This window comes from Somniosus microcephalus, unplaced genomic scaffold (genome assembly GCF_052327205.1).
Source record: "Somniosus microcephalus isolate GS21.2 unplaced genomic scaffold, FLI_Smic_1.0 scaffold911, whole genome shotgun sequence".
Lineage (NCBI taxonomy): Eukaryota > Metazoa > Chordata > Chondrichthyes > Squaliformes > Somniosidae > Somniosus > Somniosus microcephalus.
Window position 1 is genome coordinate 37188 of NW_028226098.1, and position 23680 is coordinate 60867.

Below are 23680 nucleotides of genomic sequence, written 5' to 3' on the forward strand. Positions count from 1 at the left end.
TGGCATAAAAATAAAACAAAAAAGGTGACTCAACTGTGGCAAACAAGGGAAATTGGGGTAAGCATAAGATCCAAGGAGAGGACATATAAATTGGCCAGAAAAAGCAGTAAACCTGAGGATTGGGAGCCGTTTAGGATTCAACAAAGGAGGACAAAGGGATTAATTAAGAAGGGGAAAATAGAATATGAGAGTAAGCTTTCAGGGAACATAAAAACTGACTGTAAAAGCTTTTATAGATATGTGAAGAGAAAAAGAGTGGTGAAGTCAAGCGTAGGTCCCTTGCAGTCAGAATCAGGGGAATTTATAATGGGGAACAAAGAAATGGCAGACCAATTAAATACATATTTTGGTTCTGTCTTCACAAAGGAGGACACAAATAACCTCCCAGAGATGTCGGGGAACATAGGGTCTGATGAAAGGGAGGAACTAAAAAAAATCAGTATTTGTAGGGAAATGGTGTTAGGGAAATTGACAGGATTGAAGGCCGATAAATCCCCAGGGCCTGATAATCTACATCCTAGGGCACTTAAGGAAGTGGCCCTAGAAATAGTAGATGCATTGCTGATCATCTTCCAACATTCGATGGAATCTGGAACAGTACCCATGAATTGGAGGGTAGCTAATGTTACCCCACTATTAAAAAAAGGTGGTAGAGAGAAAACGGGGAATTACAGACCGGTAAGCCTGACATCGGTAGTGGGGAAAATGCTAGAGTCCATTATAAAAGATGTAATGGCAGAGCACTTGGAAAACAGTGACAGGATCGGACAAAGTCAACATGGATTTACAAAAGGTAAATCGTGCTTGACTAATCTACTGGAATTTTTTGAGGATGTAACTGGTAAAATAGATAAGGGAGAACCAGTGGATGTGGTGTATTTGGACTTTCAAAAGGCTTTCAATAAGGTCCCGCATAAGAGATTAGCGTGTAAAGTTAAGGCACATGGGATTGGGGGCAAGGTATTGACTTGGATAGAGAACTGGTTTGGCAGACAGAAAGCAAAGAATTGGAATAAACAGGTCTTTTTCCGAGTGGCAGGCAGTGACTAGTGGGGTACCGCAGGGATCGGTCCTTGGACCCCAGCTATTCACAATATATATTAATGATCTGGACGAGGGAACTAGATGTAATATCTCCAAGTTTGCAGACGACACAAAGCTGGGCGGGCGTGTGTGCTGTGAGGAGGATGCTGAGAAACTCCAGGATGATTTGGACAGGTTGGGTGATTGGGCAGAAGCATGGCAGATGCAGTATAATGTGGATAAATGCGAGGTTATCCACTTTGGTGTCAAAAACAGGAAGGCAGATTATTATCTGAATGGCAATAGATTGGGAGAAGGGGAAGTGCAACGAGACCTGGGTGTCCTTGTGCACCAGTCGCTGAAGGTAAGCATGCAGGTGCAGCAGGCGGTTAAGAAGGCAAGTGGTATGTTGGCCTTTGTAGCGAGAGGGTTTGAGTACAGGAACAAGGATGTCTTGCTGCAGTTGTACAGGGCCTTGGTGAGACCACATCTTGAGTATTGTGTGCAGTTTTGGTCGCCTTATCTGAGGAAGGATGTTCTTGCCATGGAGGGAGTGCAGCGAAGATTCACCAGGCTGATACCTGGGATGGCAGGAATGACGTATGAGGAGAGATTGGGTCAATTGGGCTTATACTCGCTGGAGTTTAGAAGAATGAAAGGGGATCTCATTGAAACTTATAAAATTCTGACAGGACTGGACAGACTAGATGCAGGAAGGATCTTCCTGATGGTCGGGGAGTCCAGAACCAGGGGTCACAGTCTAAGGATAAGGGGTAAGCCATTTAGGACAGAAATGAGGAGGAATTTCTTCACCCAGACAGTGGTGAACCTGTGGAATTCTCTACCACAGTAGGCAGTAGAGGCCAATTCATTAAATATATTCAAGAAGGAGTTAGATATATTTCTTAAGGCTAAAGGGATCGAGGGATATGGGGAGAAGGCAGGGACAGGGTACTGAATTTGGATGATCAGCCATGATCTGATTGAATGGCGGAGCAGGCTCGAGGGGCCGAATGGCCTACTCCTGCTCCTATCTTCTATGTTTCTATGTTTCAAAGCGCTTACCACGAGCAATATGAATAAAAAATCATTTTTGACGCCGAGCCACATAAAATATCAGGACAGATGACCAAAAGCTAGATTAAAGTGGTAGGTTTTAAGGAGCATCTTAAAAGAGGAGAAAGAGGTGGAGGGGGTTAGGGAGGGAATTCCAGAGTGTAGGGTCTCGGCAGCTGAAAGCACAGCCGCGAATGGTGGAGTGACTCAAATCGGGGATGCTCAAGCGGCCAGAATTGGAAGAGTGCAGAGATAGCGAAGGCTTGTAGTGCTGGAGAAGGCTACAGAGATAGGGAGGGGCGAGGCCATGGAGGGATTTGAAAAATAAGATGAGGATTTTTAAATTGAGGCGTTGTCGAACCGGGAGCCAGGGGTGATGGGTGAACGAGATTTGGAGCGAGTTAAGATACGGGCAGCAGAGTTTTGGATGAGCACAAGTTTATGGAGGGTGGAAGATGCGGGCTGGCCAGGAGACCATTGAGAGGGGTGAGGACAGTAGATTTGAAGGGGAGGTGGATAGTACCTGAGGAGAGAGAACCGTCAACAGTATCAGCTAACATGGGAGCCAGAAAGGGAAGTTGGGTGGTCAGCAGTTTAGTGGGAATAGGGTCGAGGGAGCAGTAAGTAGGTTTCACGGACAAGATGAGCTCGAAGAGAAACTGGAGAAAGATGCAAGATCAGGGCTAGGGTGGGGGGAACCTCAGAGGACGTTGGGCCCGGTGGGCTAGGGGCAGGAAGGGAAGTGGCAGAGGCAGATGATCGGATGGTCTCAATCTTAATTAACTTTGCATGCACAATGCTGAGGTTTCAGATCTATCCTAGCTGTAAAACAGTGTAATGTAGTTACCCAGCGGTAGGATTGAGTCTCGTGTGTAGAATGAGGGGTTTCTTACCTGGGAGCACTTGGTCACAGTATCCTGCGGCCACATGCTAGGAGTCAATGCTGTAAACGGGCCACTGGCAGAGGGTGCAGAACTCCCTGTTAAAGGAGATCAGACATGCAGCATAAATACCAGGACACCATCAGTAAGAAAGGCAATGACATTAGCATACAGGACATCAAACACACCAGCTCTCAGCACAGTCACTGGCTTCAAGCACTTAGTAAACAGACATCAAACAAATGTGAGAATCTTCACTGGTGACAGGCTGCATTTGGAACCGTGCCCTTCGTGCAGCACGTTGGTGCGTGTAGTTTAGGGAGCGTGTGGCTGATTCAGACAGATTAGAAGGTCCCAGGTCCGATTCTTGGTCTGTGCGGAGTTAGCGGATCCCAGTAGTTAAGATGCTACAGTTAACTTTAGCATCCCTGGGCTAGGAAGGGGGGAAACCATCAGGTGGAATGCCTGCTGGCACTCAGTTTCTAAACTCCCATATTAGGAATGGCCACTGGGGTGAGGGAAGAGAGAGCTGCCAATAACTCAGAGAGTTTGGGGCAGGAGCAAAGAACATGAAACTTTCTTGGTAGAGAAATGACTGAGGAGCAACACAGGTAACAACAGTAGTACATGTTAGCCGGGTCCATGAGCAGCCCAGCACCGCACCACCCAGTCCGTTACAACCCTCACTGGATGGCCCAGAATCAGCATTCACCCCGAGGCCAATGGGCAGCTTCAGTAACAGTTGGCAAACTTCTAACATTTGCTGCAGAATGTTTGCTACCTGTTAATGCTCAGTGATAAGCAGCCACGGAGCAAGGGAAATCTACAGATCCCTGCATAAAGCACCAAATGGTGCACATTATGCACAGTGTATGTAACTGTATGCACACAGTAACCAGGACACACACCCACAAATAGGTAGCGACACAGGTGGGGACATACACACAGACAGGCTGAAACGGGAACACAAATAGATGGGAGCAATGGAAAGGTGAAAATTGACAGACTGGATGTACTAGAAAGGCCGGGTATGCTTAGAGTGGACAAGTCGCCTGGTCCAGATGGCTTGCATCCCAGGTTGCTAAAGGAATTGGGGGAGGAGATAGCGGAAGGGCTTGCCATAATTTTCCAATCTTCCCTAGATGCGGGGGAGGTGCCTGAGGATTGGAAAGTGGCAAATCACAGAAATCACAGAAACCTCACAGTACAGATAGAGGCCATTTCGGCCCATCGAGCCTGCACCGACACATATCCCACCCGATCCCCGTAACCCCACGTATTTAATCCCCCTAACACTGAGGGTCAATTTTTATCATAGCCAATCAACCTAACCCGCACATCTTTGGACTGTGGGAGGAAACCGGAGCACCCGGAGAAAACCACAAATGTGACACCATTGTTCAAGAAAGGGTGTAAGGACAATCCTAGTAACTGCAGTTTAACGTCAGTGGTGGGTAAAGTTTCAGAAACAATAATCAAGTAAAAAATTAGTGGGAATGGGGCACTTGAATTTTTTGATGAAGTAACAGAGAGGATTGATGAAGGGAATGCAATGGATGTTGTCTACGTGGTTCTTCGGAAGGCGTTTGACAAAGTACTACATAGAAGGCTGGTTAACAAAATTGAGGCTCATGGAATAGGTGGGTCAGTGGCAGATTTGATAAGGAATTGGCTTAAGGACAGAAAACAGCGAGTTGTGGTAAATGGCTATTTTTCAGACTGGAGGTGCTCCCCAAGGGTCAGTGCTGAATAAATGACCTGGATATTGGAATACAGAGTAGAATTTCTAAATTTGCCGATGACACCAAACTTGGGGGTGTGGCAAACAGTGATGATGATACCAACTGACTGCAACAGGACATAGAAAGGCTAGCAGAATGGGCAGACAAGTGGCAGATGGAATTTAATACAGAGAAGTGTGAGGTGATGCATTTTGTCAGAAGGAACAGGGAGAGGCAATATACACTTAATGGCACAGTTTTAAAGAGTGTGCAGGGACAGAGGGACCTGGGAGTTAATGTGCACAGGTCCCTGAAGGTGGCAGGACATATTGAGAGAGTGGTTAGCAAAGCGTATGGGATCTTGGGCTTCATAAATAGAGGTACTGAGTACAAAAGTAGAGAAGTTATGCTGAACCTTTATAAAGCGCTGGTTAGGCCACAGCTGGAGTATTGCGTCCAGTTCTGGTCACCACACTTTAGGAAGGATGTGAAGGCCCTTGAGAGGGTGCAGAGGAGATTTACCAGAATGGTTCCGGGGATGGGGGATCTTAGCTACAAGGACAGGTTGGAGAAGCTGGATTTGTTTTCATTAGAGCAAAGGAGGTTGAGGGGTGATTTGATAGAGGTGTACAAGATTATGATGGGTTTGGATAGGCTAGACGGGGAAAGGCTGTTCCCACTGGTTGATGGTACAAGGACTAGGGGACACAGATTTAAGGTTTTGGGCCAGAGATACAGGGGATGTGAGGAAAAACTTTTTTACGCAGCGAGTGGTGAGGACCTGGAACTCGCTGCCGACGGAAGTGGTGGAAGCGGAGACACTCAGTGTTTTCAAGGGGAGACTGGATAGGCACTTGAGGGAAATAAACTTGCAGGGCTCCAGGGATAGAGCGGGGGAATGGGACTGACTGGATTGTTCTACAGAGAGCCGGAGTGGACTCGATGGGCCGAATAGCCTCCTTCTGTGCCGTTATGATTCTGACTCTGCATGCACACACACACACACAAGGAGGCAGATAGGCACATATATACAGATGGACACACACCATACTTTAAACCACATGTATTTCCAAAACCAAAATAACAAGTTCAAATTCTAGGGGGGAGAAATTGGGTGAGTAGTGCCACCTGTTAGCGCCTAAAGAGGCAGTCAGTGGCTGTAGCGCCACGGGCTGCGTCTACGGCGATATTCAGTAGGGGCGCTAATGGTGGCGTTAGGCATTTGTGCTGCGCCGCCACCGATGACGTCATCGGTGTGCGCAGCGCCCCGTTCGCGATATTTGGTAGCGAACGCCGCAGTTGCGCCGCTCGCTACCTGCGCCCGGTTTACGGGGCCTTACTGTGCCGGCAACGGCGCAAGTTAAGGTGGAGGTGTGGGGCGGCCGCTTTTTCGGCAGCCGCCTGCCAGCATCTCTGTCCCCAGCCTGCTAACCCCACCCCCCCCCCCCCCCCCGCGGCATTGCCGGCTGTTTCCCGAGAGCCCGGCACTTCTCCTTGGTGCCGGGCTCATTTGCCGGCACTCGCGATCGGGGATCGCGCTGTTGCAGGCACCTCCCCCTTAACAGTGGGAGGAAGGCCTGCAGTACCGCAGTGCACCGTGCCACAGCATGTGGCGCTGCGGCACGTTGCGCTGCAATAATCAGTTTCAGCGCCCCAAGAGGGACGCAGAGCGCCTCGAGCCTCGCCCCGTCTCCCTCGAGGGGCACTGAAACTGAATTTCTGGCGATCGGTATCACTCCGATCGCTGCGCTAAATCCTGCACTCAGGCGACTTTTGCGCCACTTTGGCGCCCCAACCCAATTTCTAGGCCTCGGAGTCTATTTTTAGAGCCTTTAAACTGGAATCTATGATCATCTTCTACAATAATTGCATGCCTCTGTCTCACAGAGATCTATTGTACCTGCTCGACATAGAAACAAGCTTCAACTGAGTGAAGGCTGCGGGCGAGATACACCTCACTTACTTTAAATGGAACCCAGCATCTTTCTCAATAGGCCAGCTAACTACTGAACAGGGCCCTTAGTATCACACCCCGCACCCGAGAGAGACAAGAACACACCCAGCAAAACACACACACACACACACACACACACACCGACAGGGACACACACACACACACCGACAGAGACACACACACACACACCGACAGAGACACACACACACACACCGACAGAGACACACACACACACCGACAGAGACACACACACACACACCGACAGAGACACACACACACACACACACACACACACCCCGACAGAGACACACACACACACACACACACCGACAGAGACACACACACACACACCGACAGAGACACACACACACACACCGACAGAGACACACACACACACACCGACAGAGACACACACACACACACACACACCGACAGAGACACACACACACACACACCGACAGAGACACACACACACACACCGACAGAGACACACACACACACACACCGACAGAGACACACACACACACACACCGACAGAGACACACACACACCGACAGAGACACACACACACACACACCGACAGAGACACACACACACACACCGACAGAGACACACACACACACACCGACAGAGACACACACACACACACCCTGACAGTGACGCACACACACACACCCTGACAGTGACGCACACACACACACCGACAGTGACGCACACACACACACCCTGACAGTGACGCACACACACACACCCTGACAGTGACGCACACACACACAGACCCACCGACCTACAAGGACGCGCGCACGCACCAATAGGGGGGGGGACACACACACACCAATAGGGGGACACACACACACACACACACACACACACACACAAACAAGTAGATGGGCATGTGGCTAGCAGCCCTTGTTACCTCTGGACTGGACTATTCCAACGCACTCCTGGCTGGCCTCCCTCGTTCTACCCTACGTAAACTTGAGGTCATCCAAAAGTCAGCTACCCGTGTCTTAACCCGCACCTAGTCCTGTTCACCCATCACCCCTGTGCTCGCTGACCTACATTGGCTCCTGGTCCGGCAACGCCTCGATCTTAAAATTCTCATCCTAGTTTTCAAATGACTTCACGGCCTCGCCCCTCCAATTCTCTGTAACCTCCTCCTGTGCCACAACCCTACGAGATCTCGGCGTTCCTCCAATTCTGGCCTCTAGCGCACCCCAGACGTACTTCGCTCCACCATTGGCGGCCGTGCCTTCAGTTGCCTAGGCCCGAAGCTCTGGAATTCCCTCCCTAAACCTCTCCACCTCTCTCCCCTCCTTAAAGACGCTCCTTAAAACCTCCCTCTTTGACCAAGCTTTTCCATCACCTGTCCTACTTTCTCCTTATGTGGCTCGGTGTCAAATGTTGTTTTATAATCGCTCCTGTGAAGCGCCTTGGGACATTTTACTGTGTGAAAGGCGCTGGAGAAATACAAGCAAGGTTGAAGCAATGTTCCCTCGATCAGGCTGAATCAAGTCTTTTGGAGGCTCTCTGTCATGACTCTGTCTTAGTGATTGCTGCAATCCACCTCTCACAGTAGCAGACTATCCACATCATCGTTTCACAAACAAGAGCTACCAGCCAGGTAACGGCAACATGATTAGGGTTTGTTTATTGGAACAAAGTAAAGAGATGAGTGGCCTTGCTGTAAACGACCAGCTGTTGTCTAGGCGGTACCAGCTGTTGTCTAGGCGGTACCAGCTGTTGTCTAGGCGGTACCAGCTGTTGTCTAGGCGGTACCACCAGCTGTTGTCTAGGCGGTACCAGCTGTTGTCTAGGCGGTACCAGCTGTTGTCTAGGCGGTACCAGCTGTTGTCTAGGCGGTACCAGCTGTTGTCTAGGCGGTACCAGCTGTTGTCTAGGTGGTACCGCTTATTACAATCTGCTCCCCAGGGAAAAGCAAAATCAATTCTTTCCTAAGCAACTGACAGTTTTCCAGTTTAAGCTCACAGTACAATGGCCCGGCTAGAATTTCAGTTAATGCGGAAAGATTTTGGATGACATGACACATGCCTTTTGCTTCCCCCCCCCCCCCCCCACCGCCCGTTAGTGACGGCTGGCCCGAAGATATTCTATTTACTTGGAAAGCACCGAGAATACAGGAAAACCCAGGGGGAGGGACTGTCATGGAGAACAAGTACAGGCCCAGGAACTGTAAATACCAGAGTGTTTAGTGGGATTGCAGACAAAACCCAGGAAGGGTGTCAATGCATTCATTGAAGGAGGTCCCAGTTGATTAAAAGATACTGCAAGAGAATGCAGCCACAGAATGAATAGGGAGGCGCTGGCAGAGATTGCAGAGTAGCGATTAACAAAAGGAACAGAATGCTGAGCTAGATTTCAAGTCTGAAACCACTGTGTAACAAAGTAAAGAAATGAGTCGCTTGCTCTGAGCTAGCACCTACTGTCTGGGCCATATTCAGTTCAGCCGCACTTTTAATACTGCATTCAGTTCTGGTCACCAAGGCACCAACAACAACAACAGCTTGTATTTATATAGCGTCTTTAACATAGTAAAACATCCCAAGGTGTTGCATTTTAAGACAATAAAAATTGACATCGAGCCACATAAGGATAAATTAGGGCAGGTGACCAAAAGCTTGGTCAAAGAGGTAGGTTTTAAGGAGTGTCTTAAAAGTGGAGAGAGGTAGCGAGGCAGACAGGTAGGCAGGGAATTCCAGAGCTTAGGGCCCAGGCAACAGAAGGCCCGGCCATCAATGGTTGAGTGATTATAATCAGGGATCCTCAAGAGGACAGAATTAGAGGAGCGCAGATATCTCGGGCGGGGGATTGTGGGACTGCAGGAGATTACAGAGATAGGAAGGGGCGAGGTCATGGCGGGATTTAAAAACTAGGATGAGAATTTTGAAATCGAGGCACTGCTTAACCGGGAGCCAATCTAGGTCAGTGAGCACAGGGGTGATGGGTGAACGGGACTTGGTGCAAGTTAGGACACGGGCAGCTGAGTTTTGGACGACCTCAAGTTTACGTAGCATAGAATGTGGGAGGCCAGCCAGGAGTGTGTTGGAATAGTCAAGTTTAGGCATAGATGAGGGTTTCAACAGCGGATGGACAGAGGCAAGGGCGGAGACGGGCGATGTTACAGAGGTGAAAGTAGGCGGTCTTAGTTATGCCGCGGATATGTGGTCGGAAGCTCATTTCAGGGTCAAATATGACCCCAAGGTTACGAAGTGTGGTTCAGCCTCAGACAGATGTTCGGGAGAGGGATGGAGTCGGTGGCTGGGCCCGAAAACAATGGCTTCGGTCTTCCGGTTATTTAATTGGAGAAAATTTCTGCTCATCCAGAACTGTATGTCGGACAAGCAGCCTGACAAATTAGACACCGTGGAGGGGTCGAGAAGAGGTAGTGAGCTAGAGCTGAGTATTGTCAGCACACATCGGAGAAACATCCAAGAATTGAAATGAGTGCAGCGATGGGTCAATAGGCTGATCCCCAGTCTGAGAGATTGAGTTAGTCATGGTCACAGTCAGAGAGTCATCAAGTCCATGCCGGCTCTCTGTGGAACAATCCAGTCAGTCCCACTCCCCTGCTCTATCCCCGGAGCCCTGCAAGTTTATTTCCTATAAGTGCCTATCCAGTCTCCCCTTGAAAACACTGAGTGTCTCCACTTCCACCACGTCCGTCCGCAGCGAGTTCCAGGTCCTCACCACTCACTGTGTAAAAAAGTTTTTCCTCACATCCTCCCCTGTATCTCTTGCCCAAATCCTTAAATCTGTGTCCCCTAGTTCCTGTACCACCAACTAGCGGGAACAGCCTTTCCCCGTCTAGCCTATCCAAACCCGTCATAATCTTGTACAACTCGATCAAATCACCCCTCAACCTCCTTTGCTGTAATGAAAACAAATCCAGTTTCTCCAACCTGTCCTTGTAGCTAAGATCCCTCATCCTCGGACCCATTCTGGTAAATCTCCTCTGCACCCTCTCAAGGGCCTTCACATCCTTCCTAAAGTGTGGTGACCAGAACTGGACGCAATACTCCAGTTGTGGCCTAACCAGCGCTTTATAAAGGTTCAGCATAACTTCTCTACTTTTGTACTCAGTACCTCTATTTATGAAGCCCAAGATGCCATACGCTCTCTCAATATGTCCCGCCACCTTCAGGGACCTATGCACATTAACTCCCTCTGTCGCTGCACACTCTTTAAAACTGTGCCATTAAGTGTATATTGCCTCTCCCTGTTCCTTCTGCCAAAATGTATCACCTCACACTTCTCTGTATTAAATTCCATCTGCCACCTGTCTGCCCATTCTGCTAGCCTTTCTATGTCCTGTTGCAGGCGATTGGTATCATCCTCACTGTTTGCCACACCCCCAAGTTTGGTGTCATCGGCAAATTTAGAAATTCTACTCTGTATTCCAATATCCAGGTCATTTACATATATCAAAAAAAGCAGTGATCCCAGCACTGACCCTTGGGGAACACCACTGTCTACCATTTACCACAACTCGCTGCTTTCTGTCCTTAAGCCAATTCCTTATCCAAGCTGCCACTGATCCACCTATTCCATAAGCCTCGATTTCGTTAACCAGCCTTCTATGTGGTACTTTGTCAAACTCCTTCATAAAATCCATGTAGACAACATCCATTGCATTCCCTTCATCCATTGCATTCCCTTCATCAATCCTCCCTGCTACATCATCAAAAAATTCAATTAGTCAAACACGATCTGCCATTTTACAAATCCGTGTTGGCTCTCCTTAATTAGCTTAAACCTCTCCAAGCGCCCATTAATTTTTTTCCTTGATTATTGTTTCTAAAACTTTACCCACCACTGATGTTAAACTGACCGGCCTGTCGTTACTAGGATTGTTCTTACACCCTTTCTTGAACAATGGTGTCACATTTGCCACTTTCCAATCCTCAGGCACCTCCCCCACATAGAGTCATAGAGTCATAGAGTAATACAGCACGGATAGAGGCCCTTCGGCCCATCGTGTCCATGCCGGCCATCAAGCCCTGTCTAATCTAATCCCATATTCCAGCATTTGGCCCGTAGCCTTGTATGCTATGGCATTTCAAATGCTCATCCAAATGCTTCTTAAATGTTGTGAGGGTTTCTGCCTCCACAACCCTTTCAGGCAGTGAGTTCCAGACTCCAACCACCCTCTGGGTGAAAAAGTTCTTTCTCAAATCCCCTCTAAACCTCCCGCCCTTTACCTTGAATCTATGCCCCCTAGTTATTGACCCCTCTACTAAGGGGAAAAGCTCCTCAGCATCCATCCTATCTATGCCCCTCACAATTTTGTACACCTCAATCATGTCCCCCCTCAGCCTCCTCTGCTCCAAGGAAAACAAACCCAATCTGCCCAGTCTCTCTTCATAGCTGAAGCGCTCCAGCCCTGGTAACATCCTGGTGAACCTCCTCTGCTAGGGATGATTGGAAAATTATGGCAAGCCCTTCCGCTATTACCTCCCCCAATTCCGTTAGCAATCTGGAATGCAAGCCATCTGGATCAGGCGACCTATCCACTCTAAACATACCCAGCCTTTCTAGTACATCCAGTGTCAATTTTCACCCCTTCCATTGCTTCTACCTTTTCCACTGCTACTGATATTTTGTCAGCATCCACCTCCTTAGTAAACACCGATATAAAGTACTCATTGAGTATTCTAGCCTTGCCCTGCGCCTCGAAGCATATATCACCTTCGTTGTCCCTAATAGGCCCCATCCTGCCTCTTACTACCCGCTTACTGTTTACATGCTGGTAGAAGATTTTTGGGTTCCCTTTTATGTTAACCGCCATTCTACTCTCATAATCTCTCTTTGCCAATCTTATTTTCATCTTCACATCCCCTCTCAACTTACTGTATTTGGTCTGATTCTCCCTTGAAGTTTCATCATCTTCTCTATCTCCCTCGTCATCCACGGAGCCGTTGCTTTGGTTCCCTTACCCTTCCCTCTTGTTGGAATGTACCTAGCCTGTACTTTTAACATCTCCTCCTTAAAGATCACCCATTGTTCCATCACAGTTTTTCCTGTCAGTCTTTGGTTCCATTTTACCCTGGCTAGATCTTTGCGCATCCCATTGAAGTTAGCCCTATTCCAGTTTAGAAGTTTCACTCTAGATTGTTCCTTGCTCCTCTCGATTGCTAATCTAAATCTTATGATACGATGATCACTCATACCCAAGTGTTCTCCCAGACACTTGGTCGACCTGGCCCACCTCATTCCCCAGCACCAGATCCAGCAATGCCTCCTTCCTAGTTGGGCCAAGAACATACTGGTCAAGGAAATTCTCCTGAACTCATTTCAGAAATTCCTCCCCCTCCTTTCCCTGAGCATTATCCCAATCGATATTTGGGTAATTAAAGTCCCCCAATATCACCACACTCTAGCTCTTGCATATCACTGCGATTTCCCTGCAGATTTGCTCCTCTACCTCCCTCTCACTATTTGGTGGCCTGTAGAATACCCCCAATAGCACGATCATACCCTTTTTGCTCCTCAACTCTAACCAAATGGATTCTGTCCTTGTCCCCTCAATAACATCCTCCCTTTCCAACACTACAATGTCTTCCTTAATCAGCACTGCCATCCCACCTCCCTCTTTTCCATCCCTATCTTTCCTGAACACATTGTACTCTTGAATATTAAGTGCCCAGTCCTCACCGTTTTTAAGCCACGTTCCCATTATTGCCACAACATGTTGCCACATGGCTAATTGTGCGGAGTTCCGAGCAAAGACTAGAAAAATGCAGACTCTGCAGCCTAGAAAAGCAGCAAGTAAGAGGGGACCTTACAGAAGACACAATATCGAGCAGAAAAGGTTCATCAGAAACATCAGAGTTAAACCAAGATGCAGGACAAAATGACCTAGGTACAGACTGGTAAAAGGTGAGTTCAGTACTGATGTCATGAAGCACTTCTTCATACTCTGACTAATACCGGGAATAAAGGCAAGAACTGTGGAGCTATTCAAGAGATAATTAGATGTTGTGATGGAGGGGAAATGTAGGCTCTGTGAAAAGATGGGCCAAAGAACTGCTTCCCTTTCCTGAAATGCAATCTTATTGGTTAACGTCCTTGAACAGAATTCATCTGGAACCATAGACCTGTAGTAATTTATAGCACTGTTGATACAAAACAGGCCCACTACACTCTAACCTACAATAGATTCCATTCCCCATCACCACACTATTTCCGAGCTCCTTCCCCCTCCCTCAGATCTTGCCTGTAATGCAGTCCTGTACTGCCATACCTGAAGTCATTTGGCCAACGAATGTCTGATTTCCTGGCTTTACAAGCTCCTGGTGTGTGTATGTTTTTCTTGACTCAGTCGCTCAGTGCACTAGGAAGAAGAAAACATGATCAGTATGATGTGGAGCACGGCGAACAATGCAGGCTTAAATCTATTAAAACGACCATCGGAAATCAAGCTATCAGTGTGACAAATTTCTATAGCAACCAATAATCGCTGCATACACATCACACCAATCACCACATCAAATTAAACTCTTGGCCGATCAAAGAATGTGCTGTCAGGTTAGAGTTCACTATGCCTGAACCAAAAAGTGAGAGAGGGAAAGCTGTTGCCAGGGTTACTCACAGGCCCGTCTCCATCATACATCCACTTTCTCTCAAAGCATTAGCCACAATGTTAACTCTTGCAGGGCTGGAGCAGCTCACGTTTTCACTGGGGTACAAGACAGCAAAATGAAAGTTGCAAAAATTGCTCTGTTCAGACATTTTATAATTCTGCTGCTCAACAGAAGTGGAAAATGAAGCCTGTTTTACAGAAGTTTGAAAGCTGCAAGTCAGTCCTCAGTGGGCTAACTGCACAAGGCACTTTTCATTTTTATTTCAGTAACACTGGATCTGGTGCTGGGAAATGAGGTGGGCCAGGTCGACCAAGTGTCTGTGGGACAACACTTGGGTACAAGTGATCATCGTATCATAAGATTTAAATTAGCAACGGAGAGGAGCAAGGAACAATCTCGAGTGGAACTTCTAAACTGGAATAGGGCTAACTTCAATGGGATGCGAAAGGATCTAGCCAGGGTAAAATGGAACCAAAGACTGACAGGAAAAACTGTAATGGAACAATGGGTGATCTTCAAGGAGGTGATGTTCCAAGTACAGGCTAGGTACATTCCAACAAGAGGGAAGGGTAGGGGAACCAAAGCAAGGGCTCCTTGGATGACGAAGGAGATAGAGAAGGTGATGAAACAAAAAAAGAGGGTGTATGATACATGCCAGGTGAATTATTCAAGGGAGAACAAAACCAAATACATTAAGTTAAGAGGGGATGTGAAGATGAAAATAAGATTGGCTAAGAGAGAATATGAGAGTAGAATGGCGGTTAACATAAAAGGGAACCCAAAAATCCTCTACCAGCATGTAAACTGTAAGCGGATAGTAAGGGGCGGGATTGGGCCTATTAGAGACAAAGAAGGTGATATATGCTTCGAGGCGCAGGGCAAGGCTAGAATACTCAGTGAGTACTTTGTATCGGTGTTTACTAAGGAGGTGGAAGCTGACAAAATATCGGTAGAAGTGGAAAAGGTAAAAGCAATTGAAGGGGTGAAAATTGATAGTGTAAGGTTCTCAAAATTCCCACATTCCTCCAAGGTTATTAATAAAAGGGATCCTGTATGGACAATTTAAAAAGGGTACCTAAAAGATGGCGTCCGCACCTCGTGACCCAAAAGCCTGTAAGATTTTAAAAGCTTGGACTCTGTAGCACAAACAGGCAGCTTTGGGAAATCGAAACTTAAAATGCATTTCTGTGAAAAGGACTTTGTGTTTGAAAAGCCAGACAGCTAGGCAAACATTGAATATGCATTGCGTCAGATCGAAACAGATCAGCTCAGTTAGGCCTAAGCGTAAGGCCATTAGTTTGTCCGCATAAATAATCGGAAACAGCTCAAGGGAGCCACCAAGGCTGGACAGGCTGATTAAAATGCATTAATGACAACACAGCCCGGACACCGGGGCCATCGGGTGCGATCAACGGCCATCTAAAGCCAGTTAACTTAGATTGGTATAATCATTTAAAACAGCCCGCCAAAAGTTGGACAATAGACTGACCTGATTTGGCGCGCAGATAAGGGTTTTCAGCGGGAGTATAATTATAGGCCCATTGGTAGCCACGTTGCTCGCTCGCTCTCTTCCTCCTGCGCTTGCTACCTAGCCACTGCCCGTGGCTTCCCCAAATCCATCAGGGACGCCGGCACAGCACCAGGCGAACACTGGCAGACCAGGCCAGACGAGACAAGACAAAATAAGACTAGATGATTTCGAAGAAGATTGAAGAACGCTTCGAATAATCGGGCCTTCAATCCAGCCGACCGACAACTATCTTCATGCAACATTCAACCGCCACCCGAAGAAGAAGAACCATCATCCCTGCGAGGTAAAGTACCCAAGCAAAGACTTTAATCTCGGGGTACTTTACCGGGACGACGCCCTTGCCGTGCCTGGAGACCACGTGACGACGGCAGGCTCCAGAGAGCACAAAGAGCGAACCCCAAAACCCCACAACCGTTATAACTCAGCAGATTTTGACTTGGTGAGCATGAATTCCTGGCCCCTCTTAGCTTAATCTAGTTAGGTATTGTAGGTGGGATAAGGGTTAAGGGATTTTATTAATGTGTGTTGTTCCCTCGATGTGCCGTGTGTTCCCCATTCCCATTTAAGTATATTCTCTTGATAAGCCTGAAACTACATAGTGACTTTTCAGTATTTGTAATTTTTATTTCTGTTTTAATAAAATCTTGGTTTTCTTACACCAAACCACTTGTCCACTCGTTTTCTGTATCGCCGCCTGTACCTGTGTCCGGTGTCGAGAACCCAGGGGTGTGGGAGCGATTCGAACCGCTCACAGGCAGTCAGGGGCATAACTGACTGGGCACACGCCACCCCCTACATAAACAGGATGTACTAGAAAGGCTGGGTATGCTTAGAGTGGACAAGTCGCCTGGTCCAGATGGCTTGCATCCCAGGTTGCTAAGGGAGGAGATAGTGGAAGGGCTTGCCATTATTTTCCAATCTTCCCTAGATGCGGGGGAGGTGCCTGAGGATTAGAAAGTGGCAAATGTGATGCCATTGTTCAAGAAAGGGTATAAGGACAACCCTAGTAGCTACAAGGTTTAACATCAGTGGTGGGTAAAGTTTTAGAAACAATAATCAAGGAAAAAATTAACAGGCAGTTAGAGAAGTTTAAGCTAATTAAGGAGAGCCAACACGGATTTGTAAAAGGCAGATTGTGTTTGACTAATCTAATTGAATTTTTTGATGAAATAACAGAGGATTGATGAAGGGAATGCAATGGATGTTGTCTACATGGTTCTTCGGAAGGCGTTTGACAAAGTACTACATAGAAGGCTGGTTAACAAAATTGAGGCTCATGGAATAGGTGAGACAGTGGCACCTTGGATAAGGAATTGGCTTAAGGACAGAAAACAGCGAGTTGTGGTAAATGGCTGTTTTTCACACTGGAGGATGGTCGACAGTGATGTTCCCCAAGGGTCAATGCTGGGACGACTGCTTTTTTTGATATATAAATAAATGACCTGGATATTGGAAAACAGAGTAGATTTTCTAAATTTGCTGATGACACTGTAGGGTTTGAAAATCCACAACCACGTTTTATTGGAGCCCTCTAAGGGCAAGGTGACCAAAATTGGATTGCCCTATACAGTTTAAAACCAACATTTTCGGCCAATGCAGTGGTCCCGAAAAGCAGGCTGGGATATCTGAATACAGGGGACTGTGGCTCAGAAGCGAGCCATAGATGTCGGCCAATCGAAACAAAGTGCATTCTCAAAGGCCAATCAGGGGACTGAGTCGGGCCTGAAGCAAGGAAATCCCCGGCCAATGGGGACTACCCGGCCCAGGTTTGAATATGTGACTCACCCCTAATCGAGCTATGAGTACAGGCCATCATCACCTTAATCAACTCGGACTAGGGACAATAGTTTTGGGATCACTACAGTTAAGAGGTGGCCCAAAATAATCAAGCCCCAGGACTGACACAATGGGACAGCAGACTTGGAGGAGCCGATGTGCGCTCAAAACAATACACTTGTAAACACCAATTTAATTGGGCGCGAAGAGGCCGAAATGGAATTGGGTATAAAATACAGAACCAAGAGATTATTAGGTGACCAGAAGAAAGAGCAGGAGAGCGAGTTAAGAAGCTGAATGAGAGACGAGCTGGGGCGAACTACCATCTAAAGAACTCCAACCACGCTGATGAGAAGATCCACCATCAGGCCCCAGACTCAATCGGCATACTGAAAGTTTACTCCACTACCAGACGGCGCAACATCACCACAAGAAACCGCACCGTATACCGACTCCCGTCCCGGGGACATCAACAAGAAGACACCAACAACCGAAGTGGCTGTGGAAGACGGCATTCACTCCCGCTATTTCGGGAGCCTTTTCCATCAAGTACAAACCAACCAACAACAGCAACAATCCAACAACCGCACTCAAAATAGGCTGAGTATAATCCAAGGGCCTGCAACTGTCAGTCTAGTCTAGGTAGGAAAGTGGGTTGGTGGGATTGGACTTGGTAAAGTTAAAACAGTGTAAAACATTTTCGTTATGTCCGTTCTCTCCCATATTTTATTTATAGTTATAGAGTGTGTGTGTTTATTACGTTTGTGGTAGAACCAAATAAAATTGGTTGTCACCTGTTTTTTCCAAGGACTACTTGTCTCTGAGTGTCTATTTAAAGTGCATCGTTCTCCATCCAAATTCTGGAGTTAGAACCAGATAGGGGCATTAGGGCGCTTCGAACCCGCCAAACAAGGGAACAGCAGGCTAGGGAAAAAGAGAGAGGACTATAGGAGCCCTTGGGCTCAGGAGTACCCCGTAGATTAGGTATAAACTGTGCGGGTCGTCACCGTATTCTAGTCCTCCTCTATAAGCTGTTGTTCTCTATCTCCTTAGAGGGTGTTTAGTGACACCCGACCTGCAGGCTAACATAAGCTGCAAGGGTATAAAGGAGACAGAGGCCCAATACATTAACAGGCACTAAAGACCCCTGTAATTGGGCAGAAAATAAAACCCCTACAACACCAAACGTGGGGGTGTGGCAATCAACTGCAACAGGACATAGAAAGGCTAGCAGAATGGGCAGATGGAATTTAACACAGAGAAGTGTGAGATGATGCATTTTGGCAGAAGGAACAGGGAGAGGCAATATACACTTGTTTATGGGATGTGGGCATCACTGGCAAGGACAGCATTTATTGCCCATCCCTAACTGCCCTTGAGAAGGTGGTGGTGAGCCGCCTTCTTGAACTGGTACGGAAATAGAAAAATGTCACATTGGTGAGATCAGGGGTAACATTATAGACTTGGGGCAGAATAGAGAAAGATTTACACTGTATCCAAACCCTGCTGTACCTGACCTGGGCATGCTTGATGGTAACATGGGTTCTCAAAGTGTTTTACTAACCTTCACCACAACAGGGTGGATGTCTCGCGCAACAAGGGCGGACATCTCACACACAAACACCAATGACCAGGTTTCTCTGTCACAAACACATCACTTCTTTCTCTTACATAAGAAGTAGGAGCAGGAGTAGGCCATGCGGCCCCTCGGGCCTGCTCCGCCATTCAATAGGATCATGGCTGATCCGAACCTAGACTCACATCCACTTCCCTGCCCGCTCCCCGTAACCCCTAATTCCCTTATCAGCTAGGAAACTGTCTATCTCCATTTTAAATTTATTTAATGTTGCAGCTTCCACAGCTCTCTGGGGTAGCAAATTCCATAGATTTACTACCCTGAGTGAAGAAGTTTCTCCTCATCTCAGTTTTGAAACGGCAGCCCCTTATTCTAAGATTATGCCCCCTAGTTCTAGTCTCACCCATCAGTGGAAACATCCTCCCCGCATCCACCCGATCAAGCCCCCTCACAATCTTATATGTTTCGATAAGATCGCCTCTCATTCTTCTGAATTCCAATGAGTAGAGGCCCAACCTACTCAACCTTTCCTCATAAGTCAACCCCCTCATCTCCGGAATCAACCGAGTGAACCTTCTCTGAACCGCCTCGAGAGCAAGTATATCTTTTCTTAAATATGGAAACCAAAACTGCACGCAGTATTCCAGGTGTGGCCTCACCAGTGCCCTGTATAACTGAAGCAAGACTTCCCTGCTTTTATACTCCATCCCCCTTGCAATAAAAGCCAAGATTCCATTGGCCTTCCATTGGCCTCTTGGAGGTCTTGCGCTGTGCCAGTAATGTGCCAAATGGTGATGGGATTTATATTTAAACTTAATATGGACTTTTATTCCTTCCTCATTTTTCTCAAGCAGAGGATAATCCTGGGATGGCTCCCTGTGCCAAAGCTGCTCGAGCAAGTGGCTGGAGAATACAACAGGGTGACTGGGTGCAACTCAGCCTTGCAAAGACAAACACCAACTGTAGTCTCCCCCCAATAGATTGCCCAAGGTCAGCAAATTCAACCTAGATCAGAAAATCCTTGCTCTGTATCACTGCACACGATGCATTTACCCGTGCACTACCTCACCTTCCCCGACAGGGAGAATACAGCACAACGTAACAGAACAACATAACACCAAAGCTCCGGGTCACCACTAAAGAAGGCAAGGCTGAGAATTAAACCTGAACAACTTCAGAGCTCCTTTTCTGCCCCAGTGCTAAATGCAGCATTCATTGTGAGCAGAGCTGTACAGTCAGGAAGGTTCAGTCCTCGGGCTATGCTGAGATAGTTCATCTTAGCGAGGTACTGACCCACGGTGAAGGGGTGGCTCCATAGAAAGAGGCAGGGTTACTGCGCCTGATCCAGGGACCACTGCACAAAGTGAAAGTGTCTGCACATCAGATGAGGATGGGATGAGGCTGAGAAATTATTCCCCCCACTCCCCCACCCCCAATAATAAAATAGCCTGTCAACGACCGTGTTTTAAAGTATCTGATTTAATACAAGTCTCCATTCTGTCTTTCAACCAACCACTCTATTCATGCAACTCACAACTTTGAGGATTCCAGCCAACATCCTAAGGCCGACTCTCAGGAATGTTGCAGCACAGAGAACAGTCACGTGGGTCTATGCCTACAATCCCCAGAGGGATGCAGATCTGGGACAATGATCTGCCCGCACCCCCTGTAGAATTCGCAAAATTGAACATTGTCCTATAAGGGTCCATTGGCAGAAAAAGGCCTTCATTTTTTTAAAGACTGTTTTAAAAGAAGCCCAGAAAAAGGGACACACAAAATGGCCGCCAGACCCCGTGACCAGCTTTTGGGACATTTTAAAATGGTTCCTGCAGTCCCCAGACAGCTTTTGTGGATTCAGCCCACAGTAAGTTCTGGAAGGCAGTTTCAGGGAAAACGAAACCAGACAGAGCCCCATACACACAGATTGGATGCAGATCCGATCAGATCGGCCTGTAGATAAAGGCCATCTAAATGTTTACCCAGGCAAAGGGGAATAGATTCAAGTTCGAAGAGGGACATTAAAGACAATACAGGGTCATTCCAGACCAGAGATGGCAGTTACCGGCCATCCCGAAGATACTTTAAAAACAAAGACTACCCCGCTGGGCTACAAGCCCGCCAAAAGTTAAACAAAGACTAACCTTGATTTGGCGGGAGATAAGGGCCTCCACGGAAAAGTATAACTGGAGTCCTGGGGTAGCGTTGGGAAAAGAAAGATTCGGATCGGAGACCATCGGGTTTTCGGTAGCCATTGAGGAGCATCAGCATCGGGAGAGACTAGTGCAGATCATTTTCGAGAGATTGCTCGGGGGTCCGAAGAAGGCCTTTTCGGACTCGGAAGAAGAAGACGAGACCCGGGGTAGTTATCGGGAGATTATCGACAAAAACCCCGGGCCATTGACGTTGACGAAGAGGAAGAAAACGAAATGCCTTACAGAATGGGTAGCCACCAGCGTCGTGTGCAGGAGCACGGAGAAATCGAGACTGTGACCACCATCGTTGTATGCAGGATCACCGAGAAGACAGCCGGTGGGTGAAACGATGGACGGCGAGTCCTGCTGAATTAAGGTGGCCGAGACGCCATTAACCTGGGCAGCCCGCTGCGCCTACAACCCAACGACCACGTGACGACGGCAGGCCCGAGAGAAAGAGCACCAAGAACCCCAACCCAACCGCAGTTTTGGATTGGTGAGCATGTTTCTGGCCCCTTATAATCTAATCTAGCTAGGTTTAGGGGGTGGGCATTTTAGGGGATAATCAACAATGAGTTGTTGCCCCTTGATGTTCCGTGTGCTTCCCTATTTCATGATGAACCTTGTAAAGCGTAATATGCCTGTAGATATGTTGGTTAGTACTGTACTATGATTTGTTTTTCCCTCCCATGTACCTTATTGGCTTACATTCAATTTTTCCTTTGTGCAATAAAATTTCATTTTGTTTCATTAAACTTGGTCTATAGAGTATTCTCTGCATTGTAGTTCCTGCCTCAAAGTCCAGTGTATAGAACCTAAGGGGTGGGTGGGTCGAACCACTCGGTGAATTACTGTGCAAGAGAGAGAGGCCTCTAGAGAGAGAGAGAGGCCTCGGCGATCGAAAACCCCTTACACCACCCCCCCTCCCCTTCTCTGTACCCTCTCCAGGGCCTTGACATCCTTCCTACAGGGCGGTGCCCAGAATTGGACACAATACTCCAGCTGAGGCCTAACCAGTGATTTGTAAAGGTTTAGTAGAACCTCCTTGTTTTGTATTCAATGCCACTATTTACAAAGCCAAGTATCCCATACACTTAATCGACTTATCAACTTGCCACCTTCAAGGATTTGTGAATATGCACCCCCAGGTCCCTCTGCTCTTGCACCCACCTCAAAATAGTCCCATTTAGATTATACTGCCTCTCCATGTTGTCCCTTCCAAAGTGCATCACTTCACACTTATCCACATTAACTTGGATCTGCCATGTGTCTGCCCATTTCACCAGTCTGTACGTGTCCTCCTGAAGTCTGCTACTATCCTGCTCACTTTGTACTACATTGCCAAGTTCAGTATCATCCGCAAACTTCAAAATTGCACTCCCTATACCAAAGTCCAGGTTATCTCTATACTACAAGAAAAACAATGGTCCTAATACCGACCCCTGGGGGACCCCACTGCATACATCTCTCGTGTCAGAAAAACATCCATTCACCACTACTCTCTGCCCCCTGTCCCTCAGTCAGTTACGTACCCAAGTTACTGCCGTCCCTTTAATACCATGTGCTTCTATTTTCCAAAAACGTCCATTGTGTGGTAACAGAGTAAAAAACAGCTCCAAATCCCAGCTCAGTCAACATCTCCAGGATCTTTAGAGGAGTACAGAAAGTGCAGGGGTGCAATTAAAAATGATATTCTTGGCAAGTAAAATCAAGGAAAACCAAAAGATGTTTTATAAATATATTAAGAGTAAGAGAATAACTAAAGAAAGGGTAGGGCCTATTAGAGATCAAGAGGGTAATCTGTGTGTGGAGGCGGGAGACGTCGGTAGGGTTCTGAATGAATACTTTGCCTCTGTTTTCACAAAGGAGAGGGACGAAGCAGACATTGTTATCGGGGGGAGGAGTGTGAAATATCAGATGAAATAAACATAGTGAGAGAGGAAGTATTAAGGGGTTTAGCAGCTTTAAAAGTGGATAAATCCCCAGGCCTATGTGTCTTTATGCATTTCTCCACTTCACCTGACGAAGGAGCAGCGCTCCGAAAGCTTGGGATTTCAAATAAAGCTGTTGGACTATAATCTGGTGTTGTGACTTCTTACATTTGTCCATCCCAGTCCAACTCCAGCATCTCCACACCATCACTAGTTGATGGTACAAGGACTAGGGGACACAGATTTAAGGTTTCGGGCAAGAGATACAGGGGGGATGTGAGGAAAAACTTTCTTACGCAGCGAGTGGTGAGGACCTGGAACTCGCTGCCGACGGAAGTGGTGGAAGCGGAGACACTCAATGTTTTCAAGGGGAGACTGGATAGGCACTTGAGGGAAATAAACTTGCAGGGTTACGGGGATAGAGCGGGGGAATGGGAC

General features: G+C 47.4%; 1 long non-coding RNA gene across 1 annotated transcript in view; it reads right to left on the minus strand.

The window, feature by feature from the left end:
• Positions 1-23680, minus strand: part of LOC147080982 (uncharacterized) — a 51317-nt gene that overhangs the window by 11945 nt on the left and 15692 nt on the right. The window contains exons 2-3 of the long non-coding RNA XR_015076940.1: positions 13897-13986; positions 2973-3058 (exon numbers count right to left, since the gene is read on the minus strand). This is a non-coding gene — a long non-coding RNA (uncharacterized LOC147080982). The remainder of the gene's footprint in view (positions 1-2972; positions 3059-13896; positions 13987-23680) is intronic.